This window comes from Ranitomeya imitator, chromosome 1 (genome assembly GCF_032444005.1).
Source record: "Ranitomeya imitator isolate aRanImi1 chromosome 1, aRanImi1.pri, whole genome shotgun sequence".
NCBI classification, from domain to species: domain Eukaryota; kingdom Metazoa; phylum Chordata; class Amphibia; order Anura; family Dendrobatidae; genus Ranitomeya; species Ranitomeya imitator.
In genome coordinates, this window is record NC_091282.1 from 613390626 (window position 1) to 613412065 (window position 21440).

The 21440-nt window shown below is 47.4% G+C and overlaps 1 protein-coding gene across 2 annotated transcripts in view; it reads left to right on the forward strand.

Annotated features, from left to right (window-relative positions):
• Window positions 1-21440, forward strand: part of LOC138637477 (immunoglobulin superfamily member 11-like) — a 69115-nt gene that overhangs the window by 23711 nt on the left and 23964 nt on the right. The window lies entirely within an intron of this gene.

The window sequence follows — 21440 nt, forward strand, 5'->3', positions numbered from 1 at the left end:
GGTGCAAAAATGTAAGCATTTCTTCTTTTGTTTGATGGCTTGTGACTATACATTCCAGAGGTTTTCAGTGGGGTTCAGGTCTGGAGATTGGGCTGCCAATGACAGGGTTTTGATGTGGTGATCTCTTAATTTTTGCCAGAGATAGATATATAGATAGATAGATAGATAGATAGATAGATAGATAGATAAAAAGCCAGCAAATCATCTGCCGCGTACAGTATAATCGCAGAGTGACAAGTTAGAATAGAAAAGTTTAGATATATACACATAGAATAGGTGTGTGTGTGTATATATATATATATATATATATATATATATATATATATATATATATATATATAGTACAGACCAAAAGTTTGGACACACCTTCTCATTTAAAGATTTTTCTGTATTTTCATGACTATGAAAATTGTACATTCACACTGAAGGCATCAAAACTATGAATTAGCACATGTGGAATTATATGCTTAACAAAAAAGTGTTAAACAACTGAAATTATGTCTTATATTCTAGGTTCTTCAAAGTAGCCACCTTTTGCTTTGATGACTGCTTTGCACACTCTTGGCATTCTCTTGATGAGCTTCAAGAGGCAGTCACCAGGAATGGTCTTCCAACAATCTTGAAGGAGTTCCCAGAGATGCTTAGCACTTGTTGGCCCTTTTGCCTTCACTCTGGGGTCCAGCTCACCCCAAACCATCTCGATTGGGTTCAGGTCTGGTGACTGTGGAGGCCAGGTCATCTGGCGTAGCACCCCATCACTCTCCTTCTTGATCTAATAGCCCTTACACAGCCTGGAAGTGTGTTTGGGGTCATTGTCCTGTTGAAAAATAAATGATGGTCCAACTAAACGCAAACCGGATGGAATAGAATGCCGCTGCAAGGTGCTGTGGTAGCCATGCTGGTTCAGTATGCCTTCAATTTTGAATAAATCCACAACTGTGTCACCAGAAAAGCACCCCCACACCATCACACCTCCTCCTCCATGCTTCATGGTGGGAACCAGGCATGTAGAGTCGCACAAAGACACAATGGTTGGAACCAAAGATCTCAAATTTGGACTCATCAGACCAAAGCACAGATTTCCACTGGTCTAATGTAAATTCCTTGTGTTCTTTAGCCCACACAAGTCTCTTCTGCTTGTTGCCTGTCCTTAGCAGTGGTTTCCTGGCAGCTATTTTACCATGAAGGCCTGCTGCACAAAGACTCCTCTTAACAGTTGTTGTAGAGATGTGTTTGCTGCTAGAACTCTGTGTGGCATTGACCTGGTCTCTAATCTGAGCTGCTGTTAACCTGCGATTTCTGAGGCTGCTGACTCGGATAAACTTATCCTCAGAAGCAGAGGTGACTCTTGGTCTTCCTTTCCTGGGGCGGTCGTCATGTGAGCCAGTTTTTTTGTAGCGCTTGATGGCTTTTGCAACTGCATTTGGGGACACTTTCAAAGATTTCCCAATTTTTTGGACTGTCTGACCTTCATTTATTGAAGTAATGATGGCGACTCATTTTTCTTTACTTAGCTGTTTTTTTCTTGCCATAATACAAATTCTAACAGTCTATTAAGTAGGACTATCAGCTGTGTATCCACCAGACATCTGCACAACCCAACTGATGGTCCCAACCCCATTTATAAGGCAAGAAATTCCACTTATTAAACCTGACAGGGCACACCTGTGAAGTGAAAACAATTCCGGGTGACTACCTCTTGAAGCTCATCAAGATGACCTGGCCTCCACAGTCACCAGACCTAAACCCAATCGAGATGGTTGGGGTGAGCTGAACCGCAGAGTGAAGGTAAAAGGGCCAAAAAGTGCTAAGCATCTCTGGGAACTCCTTCAAGATTGTTGGAAGACCATTTCTGGTGACTACCTCTTGAAGCTCATCAAGAGAATGCCAAGAGTGTGCAAAGCAGTCATCAAAGTGGAAGGTGGCTACTTTGAAGAACCTAGAATATAAGACATAATTTCAGTTGTTTCACACTTTTTTGTTAAGTATATAATTCCACGTGTGTTAATTCATAGTTTTGATGCCTTCAGTGTGAATTTACAATTTTCATAGTCATGAAAATACAGAAAAATCTTTAAATGAGAAGGTGTCCAAACTTTTGGTCTGTACTGTATACATTATGTATATGTATATTTATATTGCGTAGATAGTGTGAGGCTCAGACTGGTGTTACATGTAGGGGTCGCTAAGTGTATGGGCTGACAAACATTTCCCCATGGGGGGTAAATTTTTAAAAAATATTTAATGGGGATCACAGACACCCCGGCCAAAAAATTGACTGTCTGTAGCAGAATGGAACATGTGAACTCTGGTGATCTAGTGGTGGAAAATGAGGAGACATTGCTGAAGGCCTCATTAAAAACTAGGCCCAATTTAAAGGAGCGGATCTCCTAGACTTGTAATGGCCATACACTAATGTGCACTAAGTGTATAGGCTGACAAACATTTCCCCATGGGGGGTACATTTTTAAAAAATATTTAATGGGGATCACAGACTCCTTTGCCAAAAAATTGACTGTCTGTAGCAGCACGGAACACGTGACCCCTGGTGATCTAGTGGTGGAGAATGAGGAGACATTGCTGAAGGCCTCATTAAAAACTAGGCCCAATGTAAAGGAGTGTGTCTCCTAGAATTGTAATGCCCATATATGCAGTGCATGGGTTGACTAACATTTCCCCAAGGGGAATACATTTTTTAAAAATATACTATGGGCATCATAGACACCCTTGCAAAAAATTGGACTGCCTGTAGCGGCACAGAAGACATTAAGCCTGGTGATCTAGTGGTGGAGAATGAGGAGGCATAAAGATAAATCATACTGAAATTAAAAAAAAAAAAAGATGCAAATCCACCCATGAAAGTAAATTAAAAAAGGGAGGGGCGAACACAGGTTCATATATATGATGCCAGATTGTGTCCAACGACATATGTTTGTCCCTAGAAACAGCTCAGAGGCAGGGATATAAAAAAATATATATAATAGTATTTAAATATTTTCATATTGTAGAGATATACACTGGGTCATAAAAGGACGGTGCTGAGATATTAAAATTGGAATGTATAAGAATAAATGGGAAAAATATACGTACATGTCATTTTGATGACAGTTCCCCCTGGGGGAGTTTATTTTGTTTTCCAATTAGTAATGGGCATCTGAAAAACACCCTTGCACAAAAATTGAGTGACTTTTGCAATCACGCAATACGTTCACCCTGGTGTTGTACTGGTTGTGGATGATGAGGATGCGAATAAGGAGGTAACACCAAACAAACGAAATCAGGAAGCGGACAGCCATGTGTGGTTGGGGAGAGGTGCAGAACAATACACCACCACAAAAAAGACAATGTATTACAGGTTATGTTTCGCTGTTTTCACTTGGTGGTGTACAGAAATCTTGGCCAATCCAGCCCTTGTTCATTTTTAAAAGAGTCAGACTGTCAGCATTTTCAGTTGACAGGTGTCGAGTTTCCGCCTCTGCATAGGGGGAATCTTGAACCATCTCTGCTGCGGTCTCCCATTCTTCTCCAGCTGCAGTGGAGTCTGCTCAGCAGAAACGTCGGTCCCAGCGTCTTGCTCAGTCTCACTCTGTGCATAGGGCAACTGCTGCTTTTCCAGCTTCTGCTATTGAAGCCAGCGCTAGGCAGCGGCGAGCAGACGCTTCGGGACTAAGTCCTGCTTTTCCCCTTCTGAGCATGCCCAGGGCAAGATCTCCCATTGGAGATCGAGAGTCACATGCTCAGATACTGCAGCAGATCCCATTGGTCCTCCAGGAAGGTCCTGAAGGTGCTCAACTTCTGTGGCAGCCTCCCATTGGTCCTTCTCGGAAGGCCATGTACATGCTGCAGCTATATAAGGTTCGCATGACCGCACGGCCATGCGCTAGTATACAATTATAATCATGTGTGTTGATGAGTGCAAGTCGTTCCTTAAAAAAACCCATCCCTTGTGTATGACTGTTCGCGTAAGGTGTATGGCTACAATCTAGCGCCCGGCTGAACTCACAGCGTTAACACACGAAACAGCGTCTACTGCTGTGACCGCCAGTACGGCGCCACGCGCCATTAGAGCGCTTCTTTAGCCCAAGCCTTGGTGGTTAGTGGCGTCCGCCAGTACGGCACAGTTCGCACTCTCGTGCAGCTTTAATTATTATTTTGGTTACGCTGACACCCCATTAGCGGTGTCGAGCGCAAGAAGTCTAGACGGACTCGGATCCCAAGTCTTGGGACTGGGCTTGGTGACTCCTTGTTTGCGCTCTGGCGTGCGGTACCGCAGCCCTGTGACTTAACAGGGTTCGCTTCCTTCACACAGGGTGAAGTTTACCCGTATGTGTATTCACATTGTACCGCCATATAGTCCGTCATTACTTGGCAGCAGGTTCCATCTCTGCACGGTGGACCCCAGGCTGCGAACGCACCTTATTCTACCTTTCTTATTATTTGGTGCATTCCGCTAGCCCTAACATTATACTAGCGCCAGGGTCTGGCTAGTAATGACGGACAAACAGCAATCTGCCCCTGAAGAAGCCAGTTTACTGGCGACACGCGTTGGGCGTCTGTGCCCGGTGTTACCCCCTATCATTGCTATGTTATACTCTGCCCTGCTATCACTTCTAGGAACGCTGCCTTGGAGGCCTGATTTACTTTTTTAGGTAGTATAGGATGTTTCATCTTGTCCTAGTTACTTTCTATAGGGGTCCTCAGTACTAAGGTATTGTTGCTTTTTCAGCAGACCTCGTATATATAGACTCACCAGGCAGCTCTTTATATATATATTGATAGGGGGGCACTGTGGTTTGACCTTATTTCGGGTCTTGTGTTCATTGTTTTGTACTCCATAGTGCAATTTTAATTGTTTTTTAACTATTTTTGTAGTGTTTCTTGTGTGGTGTAATAATAAAATTGTTATATTTTGTTACAACTTTCATGGTGATCCCTTCCTTTGTGCATGCTACCCTTTTCTTGTTAGCTGGACAAACAGCAATCCTTGCGATACATCCAGCAGCTGGAGGGTAGGTTGGCATCTCTCGAGCGCTCAACCTCAGCTGTGGATGTAACCGCAGTTGCTGTTCAGGCTGCTAGCGTGGCTGCAGCCACCTTGTCCACTGCCACCCCTGTACCGACTCTATCTCGCCTCCCGCTGCAAGTAAAAAAATTTCTGGTGATAGTAAGTCTTGTAGGGGTTTCTTGAGTCAGTGCTCTATACATCTCGAGCTTCTGGCCTCGTTTCCCTACAGAGAGGGCCAAGGTGGGGTTTATTGTGTCTCTCCTGTCGGACAGGGCGTTAGAGTGGGCTACGCCGCTGTGGGAGCAAGGCGATCATGTGGTGCAGAGTGCTTCTTTGTTCCTGAGCACTCTGAAACAGGTCTTTTTAGGACCTTGTGTCACCCATGATACGGCGCTCCAACTGTTGGCATTGACTCAGGTCTCGTCCTTGGTCAGCCATTTTGCCGTCCACTTCCGCACCCTAGCATCTGAGCTGGAGTGGTCGGATAAAACCCTAATTCCGATATTTTGGAGGGGGCTGGCTGACCATGTGAAGGACGCCCTGGCCACTAGGGAGATTCCCGCCACACTGGAGGAGTTAATAGCAGTGTCCACTCGTATTGACCTCTGTTTTCACAAGCGGAGGTTAGAGCGAGCCCAGTGTAGGCAGAGGTTTCGGCTGGCTCCCACCTTCGCCAAACCTTTGGAATCTCCAGTCCAGGCCCCTGAGTCACATGAGGCCATGGAAGTGTCACGAGCGGGATCTAAGTCCATGTTTGTCATGTTTGCCAGCAGTCCGGACATCTTGCCACCAGATGTTCCCAGCGGTCGAGGAAACGTCAGCTGTTATGACCTGGTGGTCAGGACAATAATGGACCTGGTGGTTAAGAGAAATTCCCCAAATTAAAAGACAGCCCCCCACATATAATGACTGTGAGTAAAGATGAAAATACAAACACAGAGATGAAATAGATTTAGCAAAGCGAGGCCCGACTTACTGAACAGACCGAGGATAGGAAAGGTAGCTTTGCGGTCAGCACAAAAAACTACAAAAAGACCACGCAGAGGGCGCAAAAAGACCCTCCGCACCGACTCACGGTGTGGAGGCGCTCCCTCTGCGTCCCAGAGCTTCCAGCAACCAAAACAACAATAAAAATAGCAAGCTGGACAGAAAAATAGCAAACCAAAGAAATACAAGCTGGAACTTAGCTTCTGCTGGGAAGACAGGTCACAAGAACGATCCAGGAGTGAACTAGACCAATACTGGAACATTGACAGGTGGCATGGAGCAAAGATCTAAGTGGAGTTAAATAGAGCAGCCAGCTAACGAATTAACCTCGTCACCTGTGGAAGGAAACTCAGAAACACCCACAGCCACCAGAGAAAGTCCATGGACAGAACCAGCCGAAGTACCATTCATGACCACAGGAGGGAGCCCGACAACAGAATTCACAACAGTCAGCGTCTAGTGGTAGTAGGTGGAGGTACACTGAACACGGCGATGTTTGCCTACAAATTGTCCTTTAAGGGGACAATAACAATAGGCTCATTCACTCACTCGGTAGAGCTCTGTGTGGATTCTGGGGCGGAGGGCAATTTTCTGTCTTCTGCCTTCGCCCAACGTCACGAAATCCCCCCAGTTATGCTAGCTTAACCACTAACGGTACGAGTGGTGAATGGGTCGACACTGCCCTCACAGATAACACACCAGACCATCCCTTTTACTCTGTCCATGTCGCCATCCCATCAGGAGATTAAATCTCTGCTTGTCATTCCTTAGGGAATTGATGAGGTCCTGTTGGGGATACCTTGGCTACGGTATTACTCTCCTCATATCGAGTGGTCCTCAGGCAGAATTCTGGGATGGGGTGAGTCTTGTGGGGGTTGTTGTCAGAGGTAGTGCGTTCAGGATGCTACTACAGAGGTACCCGCAGATCTATCCTCTCTCCCCAAGCAATATTGGTCCTATGCGGACGTGTTCTCCAAAAAGGCGGCGGAGACCCTTCCGCCCCATTGCCCCTATAACTGTCCTATTGATCTCTTGCCTGGTGCTGAGCCTCCCCGGGGTCGAGTCTATCCGTTATCTCTCCCGGAGACGGAGGCAATGTCTCAGTACATTCAAGAGAATCTGGCAAGAGGGTTCATCAGGAAGTCAGTGTCACCTGCTGGGGCAGGGTTCTTTTTCGTGCAGAAGAAGAACGGGGAACTACGTCCATGCATAGATTATAGGGGTCTTAACGCCATCACCGTTAAGAATAAGTATCCTTTGCCCCTGATATCTGAGCTTTTTGATAGGCTACGGGGAGCAAGGGTATTTACTAAATTAGATCTGCGGGGTGCTTACAACCTGATTCGCATCCGTGAGGGGGACGAATGAAAGACGGCTTTTAACACCAGGGATGGGCACTATGAATATCTGATATGCCCTTCGGGCTCTGTAATGCCCCAGCCGTTTTCCAAGACTTTGTAAACAACATCTTCCGGGATATGCTTTCCCCCTTGGTCGTAGTTTATCTGGATGATATTCTCATCTACTCTCCAAATATAGACTCCCACCGGAGAGATGTTTGCAAGGTCTTCGACCTCCTACGGGCTAACTCCCTCTATGCCAAGTTCGAGAAGTGTGTGTTTGAGCAGGAGTCCTTGCCTTTCCTTGGCTATATCATCTCTGCCTAGGGATTGGCTATGGATCCTGCCAAGCTACAGGCTGTGATGGACTGGCAGGAACCCCATTCTCTCAAAGCGGTGCAGCGCTTTATGGGGTTCATTAATTACTATCGCCAGTTCATTCCCCACTTCTCAACTTTGGTAGCTCCCTTGGTTGCCCTCACCAAGAAGGGGGCAAATCCCAAGTTGTGGTCGGAGGAGGTCTCCAAGGCCTTTCTCTTGATTAAGTCACACTTCGCTAGTGCTCCCATCCTGCATCGCTCCAATGTAGATAGGCCATTTATTATGGAGGTGGATACCTCATCCGTTGGTGCTGGATCAGTCCTCTTCCAAAAGGATGCTCAAGGTCGGAAGCATCCTTGCTTCTTCTTCTCTAAGACCTTTTCACCAGCGGAGAGGAATTTGTTGTGAATTCGGTTGTCGGGCTCCCTCCTGTGGTCATGAATGGTACTTCGGCTGGTTCTGTCCATGGACTTCCTCTGGTGGGTGTTTCTGAGTTTCACAGGTGACGAGGTTAATTCGTTAGCTGGCTGCTCTATTTAACTCCACTTAGATCTTTGCTCCATGCCACCTGTCAATGTTCCAGTATTGGTCTAGTTCACTCCTGGATCGTTCTTGTGACCTGTCTTCCCATCAGAAGCTAAGTTCCAGCTTGTATTTCTTTGGTTTGCTATTTTTCTGTCCAGCTTGCTATTTAATTTGTTGTCTTGCTTGCTGGAAGCTCTGGGACGCAGAGGGAGCGCCTCCGCACCGTGAGTCGGCGCGGAGGGTCTTTTTGCGCCCTCTGCGTGGTCTTTTTGTAGGTTTTTGTGCTGACCGCAAAGTAACCTTTCCTATCCTCGGTCTGTTCAGTAAGTCGGGCCTCACTTTGCTAAATCTATTTCATCTCTGTGTTTGCATTTTCATCTTTACTCACAGTCATTATATGTGGGGGGCTGCCTTTTCCTTTGGGGAATTTCTCTGAGGCAAGGTAGGCTTTATTTTTCTATCTTCAGGGCTAGCTAGTTTCTTAGGCTGTGCCGAGTTGCATAGGGAGCGTTAGGCGCAATCCACGGCTATTTCTAGTGTGTTTGATAGGTTTAGGGATTGCGGTCAGCAGAGTTCCCATGTCCCAGAGCTCGTCATTATTATCAGTAACTATCAGGTCATTCCGTGTGCTCTTGACCACCAGGTCCATTATTGTCCTGACCACCAGGTCATAACAGGAATTATTCCGTCGGGGACAGGGAGTTGCTAGCTATGAAGTTGGCTTTCTCAGAGTGGAGACATCTTCTGGAGTGAGCTCGCTTTCCCTTCCAGGTGTTCACAGACCACAAGAACTTGGTGTTTTTACAGACAGCCCAGCGGCTAAATTCTCGTCAGGCTAGATGGTCCCTGTTCTTCTCCCGGTTCCATTTCACCCTCCATTTTCTTTCCGGGGAGAAGAGCATTCGTGCCGACGCTCTATCTCACTCTGTAGTATCATCATCATCAGAGGAGCCTCGGCTTATTGTCCCTTCAGAGAGCCTGAGAACGGTGGCTCCGGTTTCGCTAGAGTCTGTGCCCCCAGGCAAGTTTTCGTTCCATCTAATTTGTGACCGGAGGTTCTCTCTTGGGCTCACTCGTCCATGGTGGGTGGACACTTTGGGACCAAGAGGACATCTGAGCGCTTGGCGAGGACGTACTGGTGGCCGCATATGGCTCGTGACGTCGCAGACTATGTTCGGGCATGTGTCTCCAGCGCCAAGAACAAGTCTCCTCGGCAACGGCCAGCTGGGTTACTTTACCCCATGCCGGTGGCGGACAGGCCCTGGGAGATGGTCGGGATGGATTTTGTGGTGCGCTTACCCAAGTCTCGTAACTGCACCATTATCTGGGTGATCACCGACCATTTTTCCAAAATGGTGCACTTGGTGCCTCTTTCACGGCTACCTTCTGCACGGGCTCTGGCTGTGTTGTTCATCAAACATACAGTGGGGCAAAAAAGTATTTAGTCAGTCAGCAATAGTGCAAGTTCCACCACTTAAAAAGATGAGAGGCGTCTGTAATTTACATCATAGGTAGACCTCAACTATGGGAGACAAACTGAGAAAAAAAAATCCAGAAAATCACATTGTCTGTTTTTTTAACAATTTATTTGCATATTATGGTGGAAAATAAGTATTTGGTCAGAAACAAAATTTCATCTCAATACTTTGTAATATATCCTTTGTTGGCAATGACAGAGGTCAAACGTTTTCTGTAAGTCTTCACAAGGTTGCCACACACTGTTGTTGGTATGTTGGCCCATTCCTCCATGCAGATCTCCTCTAGAGCAGTGATGTTTTTGGCTTTTCGCTTGGCAACACTGACTTTCAACTCCCTCCAAAGGTTTTCTATAGGGTTGAGATCTGGAGACTGGCTAGGCCACTCCAGGACCTTGAAATGCTTCTTACGAAGACACTCCTTCGTTGCCCTGGCGGTGTGCTTTGGATCATTGTCATGTTGAAAGACCCAGCCACGTTTCATCTTCAATGCCCTTGCTGATGGAAGGAGGTTTGCACTCAAAATCTCACGATACATGGCCCCATTCATTCTTTCATGTACCCGGATCAGTCGTCCTGGCCCCTTTGCAGAGAAACAGCCCCAAAGCATGATGTTTCCACCACCATGCTTTACAGTAGGTATGGTGTTTGATGGATGCAACTCAGTATTCTTTTTCCTCCAAACACGACAAGTTGTGTTTCTACCAAACAGTTCCAGTTTGGTTTCATCAGACCATAGGACATTCTCCCAAAACTCCTCTGGATCATCCAAATGCTCTCTAGCAAACTTCAGACGGGCCCGGACATGTACTGGCTTAAGCAGTGGGACACGTCTGGCACTGCAGGATCTGAGTCCATGGTGGCGTAGTGTGTTACTTATGGTAGACCTTGTTACATTGGTCCCAGCTCTCTGCAGTTCATTCACTAGTTCCCCCCGCGTGGTTCTGGGATTTTTGCTCACCGTTCTTGTGATCATTCTGACCCCACGGGGTGGGATTTTGCGTGGAGCCCCAGATCAAGGGAGATTATCAGTGGTCTTGTATGTCTTCCATTTTCTAATTATTGCTCCCACTGTTGATTTCTTCACTCCAAGCTGGTTGGCTATTGCAGATTCAGTCTTCCCAGACTGGTGCAGGGCTACAATTTTGTTTCTGGTGTCCTTTGACAGCTCTTTGGTCTTCACCATAGTGGAGTTTAGAGTCAGACTGTTTGAGGGTGTGCACAGGTGTCTTTTTATACTGATAACAAGTTTAAACAGGTGCCATTACTACAGGTAATGAGTGGAGGAAAGAAGAGACTCTTAAAGAAGAAGTTACAGGTCTGTGAGAGCCAGAAATCTTGATTGTTTGTTTCTGACCAAATACTTATTTTCCACCATAATATGCAAATAAATTGTTAAAAAAACAGACAATGTGATTTTCTGGATTTTTTTTTCTCAGTTTGTCTCCCATAGTTGAGGTCTACCTATGATGTAAATTACAGACGCCTCTCATCTTTTTAAGTGGTGGAACTTGCACTATTGCTGACTGACTAAATACTTTTTTGCCCCACTGTATCTTTCGCCTACACGGTATGCCAGACAAAATTGTTAGTGACCGGGGTCCCCAGTTTGCGCCTCGATTCTGGTGAGAGCTTTGTCGTCTACTCAGTATTGAGTTGAATCTCTCTTCGGCATATCATCCCGAGATGAATGGGTTGGTAGAGAGGGCCAACCAGACCCTGGTAACATATTTACGACATTTTGTTTCTGCCATGCAGGATGACTGGGCATCCTTGCTACCGTGGGCAGAGTTTGCACTTAACAACGCCGTAGCTGACTCCACCGGTCAGACTCCATTCCTCCTAAATTACGGCCAGCATCCGCGTGTCCCTGTGCCCATGCCTGTGTCTTCCGCCGACTCCAGGGTGGCAGACTGGGCTGTGAAGGCATGGGACATTTGGGACCGCACTCAGGATGCCATTCGGGCCTCCAAGGAGAGAATGAGGTCCCCTGCCGATGCGCATCTGCGCCCCGCTCCGATCTTTGCTCCTGGCGACTTAGTGTGGCTCTCCGCCCGTAACATCAGGCTGCGTGTTGAGTCCACTAAGTTTGCACCTCGCTACTTGGGTCCCTTCTAGGTCCTCGAACAGGTTAACCCTGTGGTCTACCATCTGGCCCTTCCTCCACACTTGGGTATCACCGACACCTTTCATGTGTCCCTCTTGAAACCCGTATACATGTCCCGGTTTTCCGAGTCATCTGCCGGGACATCTACGGACGATTACGAGGTGAACGCTATTTTGGGGTGCAAGGTGGTACGTGGCAAAAAATTCTATTTGGTGGATTGGAAGGGTTATGGGCCAGAGGAGAGGTCCTGGGAGCCTGCTGAACACATTCGAGCTCCACAGCTCATTGCTGCCTTCAAGTGTGGCGAGGTCCAAGGAGGGGGGGGCCCTAGGAGGGGGGGTAATGTTAGGTGTCGAGTTCCCACCTTTGCACAGGGGGAATCTCAAACCATCTCTGCTGCGGTCTCCCATTCTTCTCCAGCCGCAGTGGAATCTGCTCAGCGGAGACGTCGGTCTCAGCGTCTTGCTCAGTCTCACTCTGTGCATAGGATTACTGTTGCTTTTCCAGCTTCTGCCATTGAAGCCAGTGCTGGGCAGCAGCGAGCAGACGCTTTTGGGACCAAGTCCTGCTTTTCCCCTTCTGAGCATGCCCAGGGCAAGATCTCCCGTTAGAGATTGAAGGTCACATGCTCAGATACTGCAGCAGATCCCATTGGTCCTCCAGGAAGGTCCTGAAGGTGCTCAACTTCTGTGGCAGCCTCCCATTGGTCCTTCTGGGAAGGTCATGTACATGCTGCAGCTATATAAGGTTCACATGACCGCACGGCCAAGCGCTAGTATACAATTGTAATCGTGTGTGTGTTGATGAGTGCAAGTCGTTCCTTAAAAAACCCATCCCTTGTGTATGACTGTTCGTGTAAGGTGTATGGCTGCAATCTAGCGCCCGGCTGAACTCACAGCGTTAACACACGAAACAGCGTCTACTGCTGTGACCGCCAGTACGGCGCCACGCGCCATTAGAGCGCTTCTTTAGCCCAAGTCTTGGTGGTTAGTGGCGTCCGCCAGTACGGCACAGTTCGCACTCTCGTGCAGCTTTAATTATTATTTTGGTTACGCTGACACCCCATTAGCGGTGTCGAGCGCAAGAAGTCTAGACGGACTCGGATCCCAAGTCTTTGGACTGAGCTTGGTGTCTCCTTGCTTGTGCTCTGGCGTGCGGTACCGTGGCCCTGTGACTTAACAGGGTTCGCTTCCTTCACACAGGTTGAAGTTTACCCGTGTGTGTATTCACATTGTACCGCCATATAGTCCGTCATTACTTGGCAGCAGGTTCCATCTCTGCACGGTGGACCCTGGGCTGCGAACGCACCTTATTCTACCTTTCTTATTATTTGGTGCGTTCCGCTAGCCCTAACACAGGTGGATGTGCTTAATTCCTCTAGCGGCACTAAAAACCTGCTCTAACAGAACGCTAGCAGCAGGGTAGGCCAGGACTTCCAAGGTGTAGAGAGCCAGTTCATGCCACATGTCCAGCTTGGATACCCAATAATTAAAAGGCACAGAGAAATCACGGAGGACATTTGTATAATCTGCAAGATACTCCCTCAGCATCTTCCCAAACATTGCACTTCTTGTAACAGCACCCCTTGCCTCTGTGCTAGCACGATGTGAGGGTCTGAGAAAACTGTCCCAGAACTTTGCCATTGTTCGTCTGCCTGAGCTGTATGGTACTTCTGTCTCTCTCACTTGTACTCCTTGGTTGTACAACAAACTCTGATGTCTGCTGCCAGCATTCTCACATGGGAATTTTCTAAGTAATTCCGCTACAAGGGCCCTCTGGTACTGCAACATTTTAGTACACCTCTCTGCCTCTGGCAGAAGAGATTGAAAGTTATCCTTGTAGCGTGGGTCTAGAAGTGTCACCAACCAGTAATGATTGTCACCCAAAAAATTTTATAATGCAAGGGTCACGTGAAATGCAGCGCAACATAAAGTCAGCCATGCGTGCCAGACTGCTAACAGGCAAGACTTCTGTGTCCTCACCAACAGGACGACTGACCATGCTGTCCTCTTCCTCCTTCTCCTCCCTGTCCTCAGGCCATCCCCGCTGAACAGCTGTGCTTGTAGTACCGTCTATAGCGCATGAAAGTAGCTCCTGTTCTTCCTCCTACTCATTGCCTACCAATCCACATTGGGAAGACATGAGGCTGGGCTGAGTGTAATCCCACTGTATGGTTTCTTGGTCCATGTCCTCGTTATCTGCCTGTAGTGCATCCTCTTTAATTGTGAGCAGAGAGGTTTTCAGAATGCTGAGAAGTGGCATGGTGAGGCTTATTATGGTGTCATTGCCGCTCACCCACTTGGTGTAGTCCTCAAAGTTTTGGAGGATGGTACATATGTCTGACATCCATGTCCACTCCTGAGGTCTTATGTGTGGAGTCTGACCTGAATATCAATGGCCTTGTTGATGTTGGTAGTCATCAACTGCCCTCTTCTGCTCACAAATCCTTTCCAACATATGCAGTGTACAGTTCCAAAGCGTGGAGACATCACACACTAGTCGATGATCTGGAAGCTGCAAACCCTGCTGAAGCACGGCAAGGGCGGCTGAAGCTGCAGCTGACTTTCTGAAATAGGCAGACAGATGGCGTATTTTCACTAGCAGATCCGGCAGCTCCGGGTAGCTTTTCAGAAAACTTTGAACCACGAGGTTAAGCACATGGGCCAGGCAAGGTACGTGTGTGAGCTCACATTGCCTCAGAGCCGCGACCAGGTTCCAGCCATTGTCAAACACAACCATGCCTGGCTGTAGGTTCAGCGGTGTCATACAAATATCTGACTGCTCTTTCAGCGCTGTCCACAACTCTTCTGCATTGTGTTGTCACCTATGCAGATTATCTTCAGCACAGCCTGTTTCGCTTGGCTGAGGCAGTGCTGCGGTGCTTCCAGCTTCTGACTAATGTGTTGATTTCAGAGATGGAGGCTGAAGAGAAGGAGGAGGAGGAGGATGCGCAGAAGCTGTAGACTGTGGGGCAACCCTGATTGATGTAGGGCCCACAATCCCTGCCGTGGGGAGGATGTGTTCCTTCCCAAGGTCTGACTGGGTCCCAGCTTCCACTATGTTAACCCAGTGTGCCGTCAGTGAGATGTACCATCCCTGCCCACAAGCACTTGTCCACGTGTCCGTGGTTAGGTGGACTTTCCCAGTAACAGTATTGTTGAGGGCACGGGTAATGATGTGGGACACGTGCTGGTGTAATGCTGCCATGGCACACCGGGAGAAATAGTGTCAACTGGGGACCAAGTACCTTGGGACGGCCGCCGGCATCAGGTTGCGGAAAGCTTCCGTCTCAACGAGCCTAAAAGGCAACATTTCAAGTGCAAGCAGAAGAGAAATGTTAGAATTTAGTATTGTAGTCTGTGGGGCGTTGGCTGGGTATTTCCGCTTGCTCTCCAATGACTGGGGTATAGACAATGGAAGGCTGTGCTGGGACAAGGACATGGACGGGCTTGATGATGGTGCTGCTTGACTGTGGGCAACAACAGGTGCAGGGTTAGAGGCATCTTCACATGCACGATGGATTGGGTATTGGCTTCCACGTAAAACAGTGGAAGAAGCAATGGTGTCACCTGCAGACAGTTTTCCTGGAACCTGGGGTTTGGCCCACAAAGTCAGGTGCTTTGCTGCCATGTGCCTGATCATGCTGGTGGTGGTCAGGCTGGTAGTTTTGCTACCCCTGCTGATGCGGGCATGGCAGTTGCTGCAAATGGCCTGTTTGGGGTTATCAGCAGAGTCTTTAAAATATAACCAGACTAGGGAAGATCTAACAGTTGAAATGTAAACTTCCCTTGTTACGGGGAACGGATGCATGCCTTCTTCCAGCCTGTTGGGGTCATATGCCTCCTTCCCCATGTGTGTTGCTGTCCTCGCTCTGTATGTCCTCCTGCCAGGTTGGGTCAGTCACTATGTCATCCACCACCTCGTCTTTCACATCTGTACCTGTTCCTCCTCCTGACATTCTGGCAATTGTGTCTCAGCATTGTCCACCTCTTGTGACACTTTCCCACCTTCGCCTTTGTGTGACCGTGGATGGTCAAAGCTTTGGGCATCGCTACATGTGACCTCATCTGGCCCCACTTCATATTGACCGACCGAGAGTACGGAATCTTGAAAGGGAAAACTAAACAGCTCTTCGTAGTGTCCAAGTGTGGGATCAGTTGTCTCATTGCACTCGGCATGGTGGGAGGAAGGATGATCAGGGTGAGGAATATCCAGTCCACACTCATGGCTACTCAGACTTGACCGTGTGGAAGACGTGGTGGTGGTGGCTAAATGACTGGAAGCATTATCCGCTATCCAACCAACAACCGTTTCAACTGCTCTGGCTTCAATAGTGGTGTGCTGTGATCCCCTAGAAACAGGGACAGGAAGGTCGAGCGAGAAGATGTGGGTCTTTGTTGTGGCCCACTTTCAGCTTGGCCACGGCCTCGTCCTCTACATGCACCATCAGCATCACATCCACCTCCCCATCACTTGCCCTTTGCCTTGCCCATTTTAAATGGACTACTGAACTATTTTAAAAGCTCAACACAAATGTATTTATTTGCGTCAAAATTATATCTGATCAGTATGCCTTCAAAGCTATGATTTTTCCACCACAGATACAACAGGCCTCAGGCTGACATAACAGACTGTATAATTTTTTTGTTTGTTTTTTAGAGAATTTTAAAAAAAAAAAAAAAGAGTGGAACAAGGCTAGCAGACAGAACTATGAAACTTATGCTTGCGAAGCTACGATTTTTCCACCACAGATACACAAGGCCTCAGCCTGACATAACAGACTGTATAATTTTTCTGGGGTGGTTTTGGAGAATTTTGAAAGTAAAAAAGAGTGGAACAAGGCTAGTTGACAGAACTATGGAACTTATGCCTGCGAAGCTACAATTCTTCCACCAGATACACAAGGCTTCAGCCTGACATAACAGACTGTATACATTTTTTTTTTTTTGAAAGGGGGGTAAATTTTTGAGAAAAAAAAAATTAGAACAAGGCTGGCACACAGAACTACGATATGTATGCATGCGAAACTACGATTTTTCCACCACCGACACACCAGCCATCAGCCTCAGATAACAGACTGATCTAAATGTGGCCTTGATTTTTTGGGGGCACAACTAAATTGTGTCAACAAGTTGGCTATGACACAATGAAAAAAAGATGATTTTTTTGCGCACTCACATCTGGTGTCTGGGACAAAAAAAGGTAGATTTGCACTTTCTTGGATTTCAATATCCTGGCTGTAGTAGGCAGCATGAACAAACAAATAAATCTTAAAATAAGGGGGCTTTGGATTGCTTTAGAATTAAAGGAGCAGATAACAGGTGAAGAAAAAGAAAGAGCTACAGAAAACTGCAGTTAGATATATATTAAATAAGCAGCAGCAGCAGACAGTAATGAAGCTTTTGGAGGTATGCAGTGAGAGCTATGTACTCACACACAGTGCCTGCAGGTCTTGCACTGATGTGGATATGTGCACATAGACTCCCCTGCCTACCTGGCGCTGCAATCCTTATCCCGGGACCCCTGAATTAGCCCTAAAGAGGACTGTTGGTTTCTCAGGAGTTGTGGACTGAACAGTTGCAGACCTATACTAACTATTAGGCCGGGATCACACATACGCGAAACACAGCCGAGTCTCGCAGGTGAAAACCCAGCTCTGGCGCCGGCACTCCGGAGTGGAGCGCGCTGCTCCATGTATTGCTGTGCGGCTGCACGCTCCACTCCGGAGTGCCGGCGCCAGAGCTGGGTTTTCACCTGCGAGACTCGGCCGTATCTCGAGTATGTGTGATCCCGGCCTTAAAAGCACGATTCTGACCCTATCTCAGCAGCAGCTCTCCCTACACTCACTAAGTCTGGAGCAGAATGTGGCGAGCAGGGCGGCGCCAGGTCTCTTACAGAGCTGATGATGCTGTGCGGACAGCCAATCACTGTAATACCACAACAAAGATGGCTGCGGCATTACAGTGCATGGCTGACAATCCCTGCACTGTCATTGGCACTCTAAAGAGCGCCAGAATTGCAGGGCGGAGACCCGAGCTCTCGCCAAATAATCCCGGAAATACTCGGTGCTCTCCGAGTACACCGAGCATAGTGATACTCGGACGAGTACCGAGTAGTGGCGAGCACGTTCACTCATCACTACAATTAAACCATACTTATGACCATGCCTGTCGGTCAATATACTATACCAGTCGGCCTTTCTTTCCCGACATTCTCAAGGTGATCTGCTGTGAAGACACTGAGCTTGAACTGCGGTGACCTCATCACTGACTTTTTTCCATGGTCCAGAGGTCACCACTAGTGTTGAGCATTCCGATACCGCAAGTATCGGGTATCGGCCGATACTTCGGTATCGGAATTCTGATACCGAGTTCCGATACTTTTGTGGTATCGGGAATCGGTATCGGATCCATATTAATGTGTAAAATAAAGAATTAAAATAAAAAATATTGATATACTCACCTCTCCGGAGGCCCCTGGACATCACCGCTGGTAACCGGCAGGCTTCTTTGTTTAAAATGAGCGCGTTTAGGGACTTCCATGACGTCACGGCTTCTGATTGGTCGCGTGCCGCTCATGTGACCGCCACGCGACCAATCAGAAGCTGCGACGTCATTCTCAGGTCCTAAACTCCTCATTCTAGGAATTTAGGACCTGAGAATGACGTCGCAGCTTCTGATTGGTCGCGTGGCGGTCACATGAGCGGCACGCGACCAATCAGAAGCCGCGACGTCATTCTCAGGTCCTAAACGTGCTCATTTTAAGCAAAGAAGGCTGTCGGTTACCAGCGGTGATGTCCAGGGGCCTCCGGAGAGGTAATAATATCAATATTTTTTATTTTAATTCTTTATTTTACACATTAATATGGATCCCAGGGCCTGAAGGAGAGTTTCCTCTCCTTCAGACCCTGGGAACCATCAGGATACCTTCCGATACTTGGTGTCCCATTGACTTGTATTGGTATCGGGTATCGGTATCGGCGATATCCGATACTTTTCGGGTATCGGCCGATACTATCCGATACCGATACTTTCAAGTATCGGACGGTATCGCTCAACACTAGTCACCACAGTTCAGCCTGGCTGGGAGCGCAGCCTCAGTGACGTCAATGAGGCTGCGTTCCCAGCATCTCATTCACCAGTGGTTCTCAACCTGGACGGCTGCATCTTGGCACTGTTCATGTTGAAAACGAATTCTCCCCCAGACAGAACGACCAACAGGTATAGCATATTGTTATTTTTTTATTTTCGCTTTATTACAGGAGATCGAGGGCTTTGGTGGAATTAGGTGTGGTCGTAAGTATAGTTTAACTGAGATTATTAACCCCTTCCTGTCTTCCGCCGTACTAGCACTGCGCTGCGGGAGGTGCATTTCTGCGCAGTACTAGTACGGCGCCGCCATTTTCCGGCCACCACGCGGCATTGCGCGGTGAGCGGGTTCCGATGGCTGCTGTCCATGACAGCAGACCATCTCCGCACGTAGCCCCAAGGGGGCTGCACCGCCTCCCCCCCCCCAAATCGGCGATCGCTGTGATTGGCTGGTCAATCCAGCCAAACACAGCAATAAAACAATAAAGTTATTAAAAAAAAAAAGCATGTGACCGGCTGTGATCTGTGCTGAGTGATGTAGCACCAATCACAGCCGTCACAGTAGGTGGGGTGATCACCATGTCACCTCACCTCACTAACCCCTAGGGCACTGATTGGCTGAACAATAGCTTCTAGCCAATCAGCGCCAAAGGGGTTAATTTAAAATAGCGATCACCACCCTGCACGCCATCTTTACCTCAGATTTGGCATGCAGAGCCGTGGTCTAAGCCCCTCTGTGTACCTTGTGATAGAGAATCCATTGGTGGCTAGTGTGATCAACCCGTTGTTCTCCTGCCTCCCGCTTCATCCTCCAGCTCCAGCTTCCTGCTGTGCTCTCTCCTTTTTGCTGCGATCTGCCTGCTGTGTGACTCCAGTAATCACAGCAGAGCAGCAGCACCTCCCTCACCCCTTTCCCATCCCCCATCCCGCTTCCAGTACCCCCTCCACCTCCACTCCCCCACCCTCCAATTGATATTTTAGCACACTTTTTTGCGCTTTTTTCCTGTATGCGGCGTCCTGTGCAGAGCATTCGTGCTCTTCCTGTGTCCGCAGCGCTCTGACCAGTATCGCTGCTAATCCGAGACTGCGCCACAGGAATTTTTCTTTTTTTAGATAGTTAGCATAGCGGACTTCGCAGTCTAAGCAACGTGTGTTTTTTTTTGTTTTTTTTTTAGAAAATACTAATAGTAGTTAGTACAGTGTCGTTTTAGACGTAGGGTAGCCGTCGTCAGTGTTTGGTGACGCCCCCTTTCCCATTCCCCTCCCTGTTCCAGTACCCCCTCCCCCACCTCCAATTGAATTTTTAGCGCTTTTTTTGTGTGTGCTGTATCCTGCGCAGAGCATTTGTGCTCTTCCTCTGTCCGCAGCGCTCTGACCAGTATCGCTGCTAATCCGAGACTGCGCCACAGGAATTTTTCTTTTTTTAGATAGTTAGCATAGCGGACTTCGCAGTCTAAGCAACGTGTGTTTTTTTTTTTTTTTTTTTTAGAAAATACTAATAGTAGTTAGTACAGTGTCGTTTTAGACGTAGGGTAGCCGTCGTCAGTGTTTGGTGACGCCCCCTTTCCCATTCCGCTCCCTGTTCCAGTACCCCCTCCCCCACCTCCAATTGAATTTTTAGCGCTTTTTTTGTGTGTGCTGTATCCTGCGCAGAGCATTTGTGCTCTTCCTCTGTCCGCAGCGCTCTGATCAGTATCGCTGCTGATCAGAGACTGCGCCACAGGGATTTTTCTCTTTTTAGCTAGTTAGCATAGGGTCATCACAGTCTAAGTGACGTCTGATTTTTTTTTTTTTTTTAAATAATTATAGTAGTTAGTACAGCGTACTTTTAGACGGAGCAAGGTAGCATAGCAGGCGTCACAGCGTTAGTGACGACCGATCTTTTATAGAAAAAAAAATCATATAGAGTAGTTTTATAGGTAGTGTGTTAGGTTTTGCTGGCGTCAGTGTTTGTTGCTATTGCCGGGTAATTTCTAGTGCATTAGGGGAGTGTACGTCACATCGTTGCTGAAGTCCGTTTTTCTTTTGCAAAAAAAAGAATTAGTTGGTTCGATTAACTTTTTAGCGAGTGTATTAGGGGATCGTATATCACATCATTGCTGGCGTCCGTTTTTCTTTTTTTTTAAAAAAAAAAAAAAATAATTAGTTGCATCGACTAACTTTTTAGCGAGTGCATTAGGAGAGCGTACGTCACATTGTTGCTGACGTCTGTTTTTCTTTTGTAAAAAATAATTATTTGAGGCGGGTAAATTTATAGGGAGGGCATTAGTGTAGTGAACATCTAATTTTTTTTTTGCAAACTTTTTTTTTTAACATCTGATTTTTCTTTTCTACATTTTATCTCTCTGCTTTGTTCTCTCTGTTTTGTTATAATAAAGAGTACTCTATTACACAAGCCCCACACAGTACTACTTACACACACATCCCCAGGGTTTGGGAAAAAAAAAAAAAAATGGCCCATTTGTCAACAAGGCGCTATTCACCAGAGGAGGCTTACGTCATCCTTGCGTCCGACATGGATTCAGCCATTGAGGAAGATCCCACATTCCTCTATTCCTCATCCTCCTCATCTGGTGAGGAAGGACCCCCAGC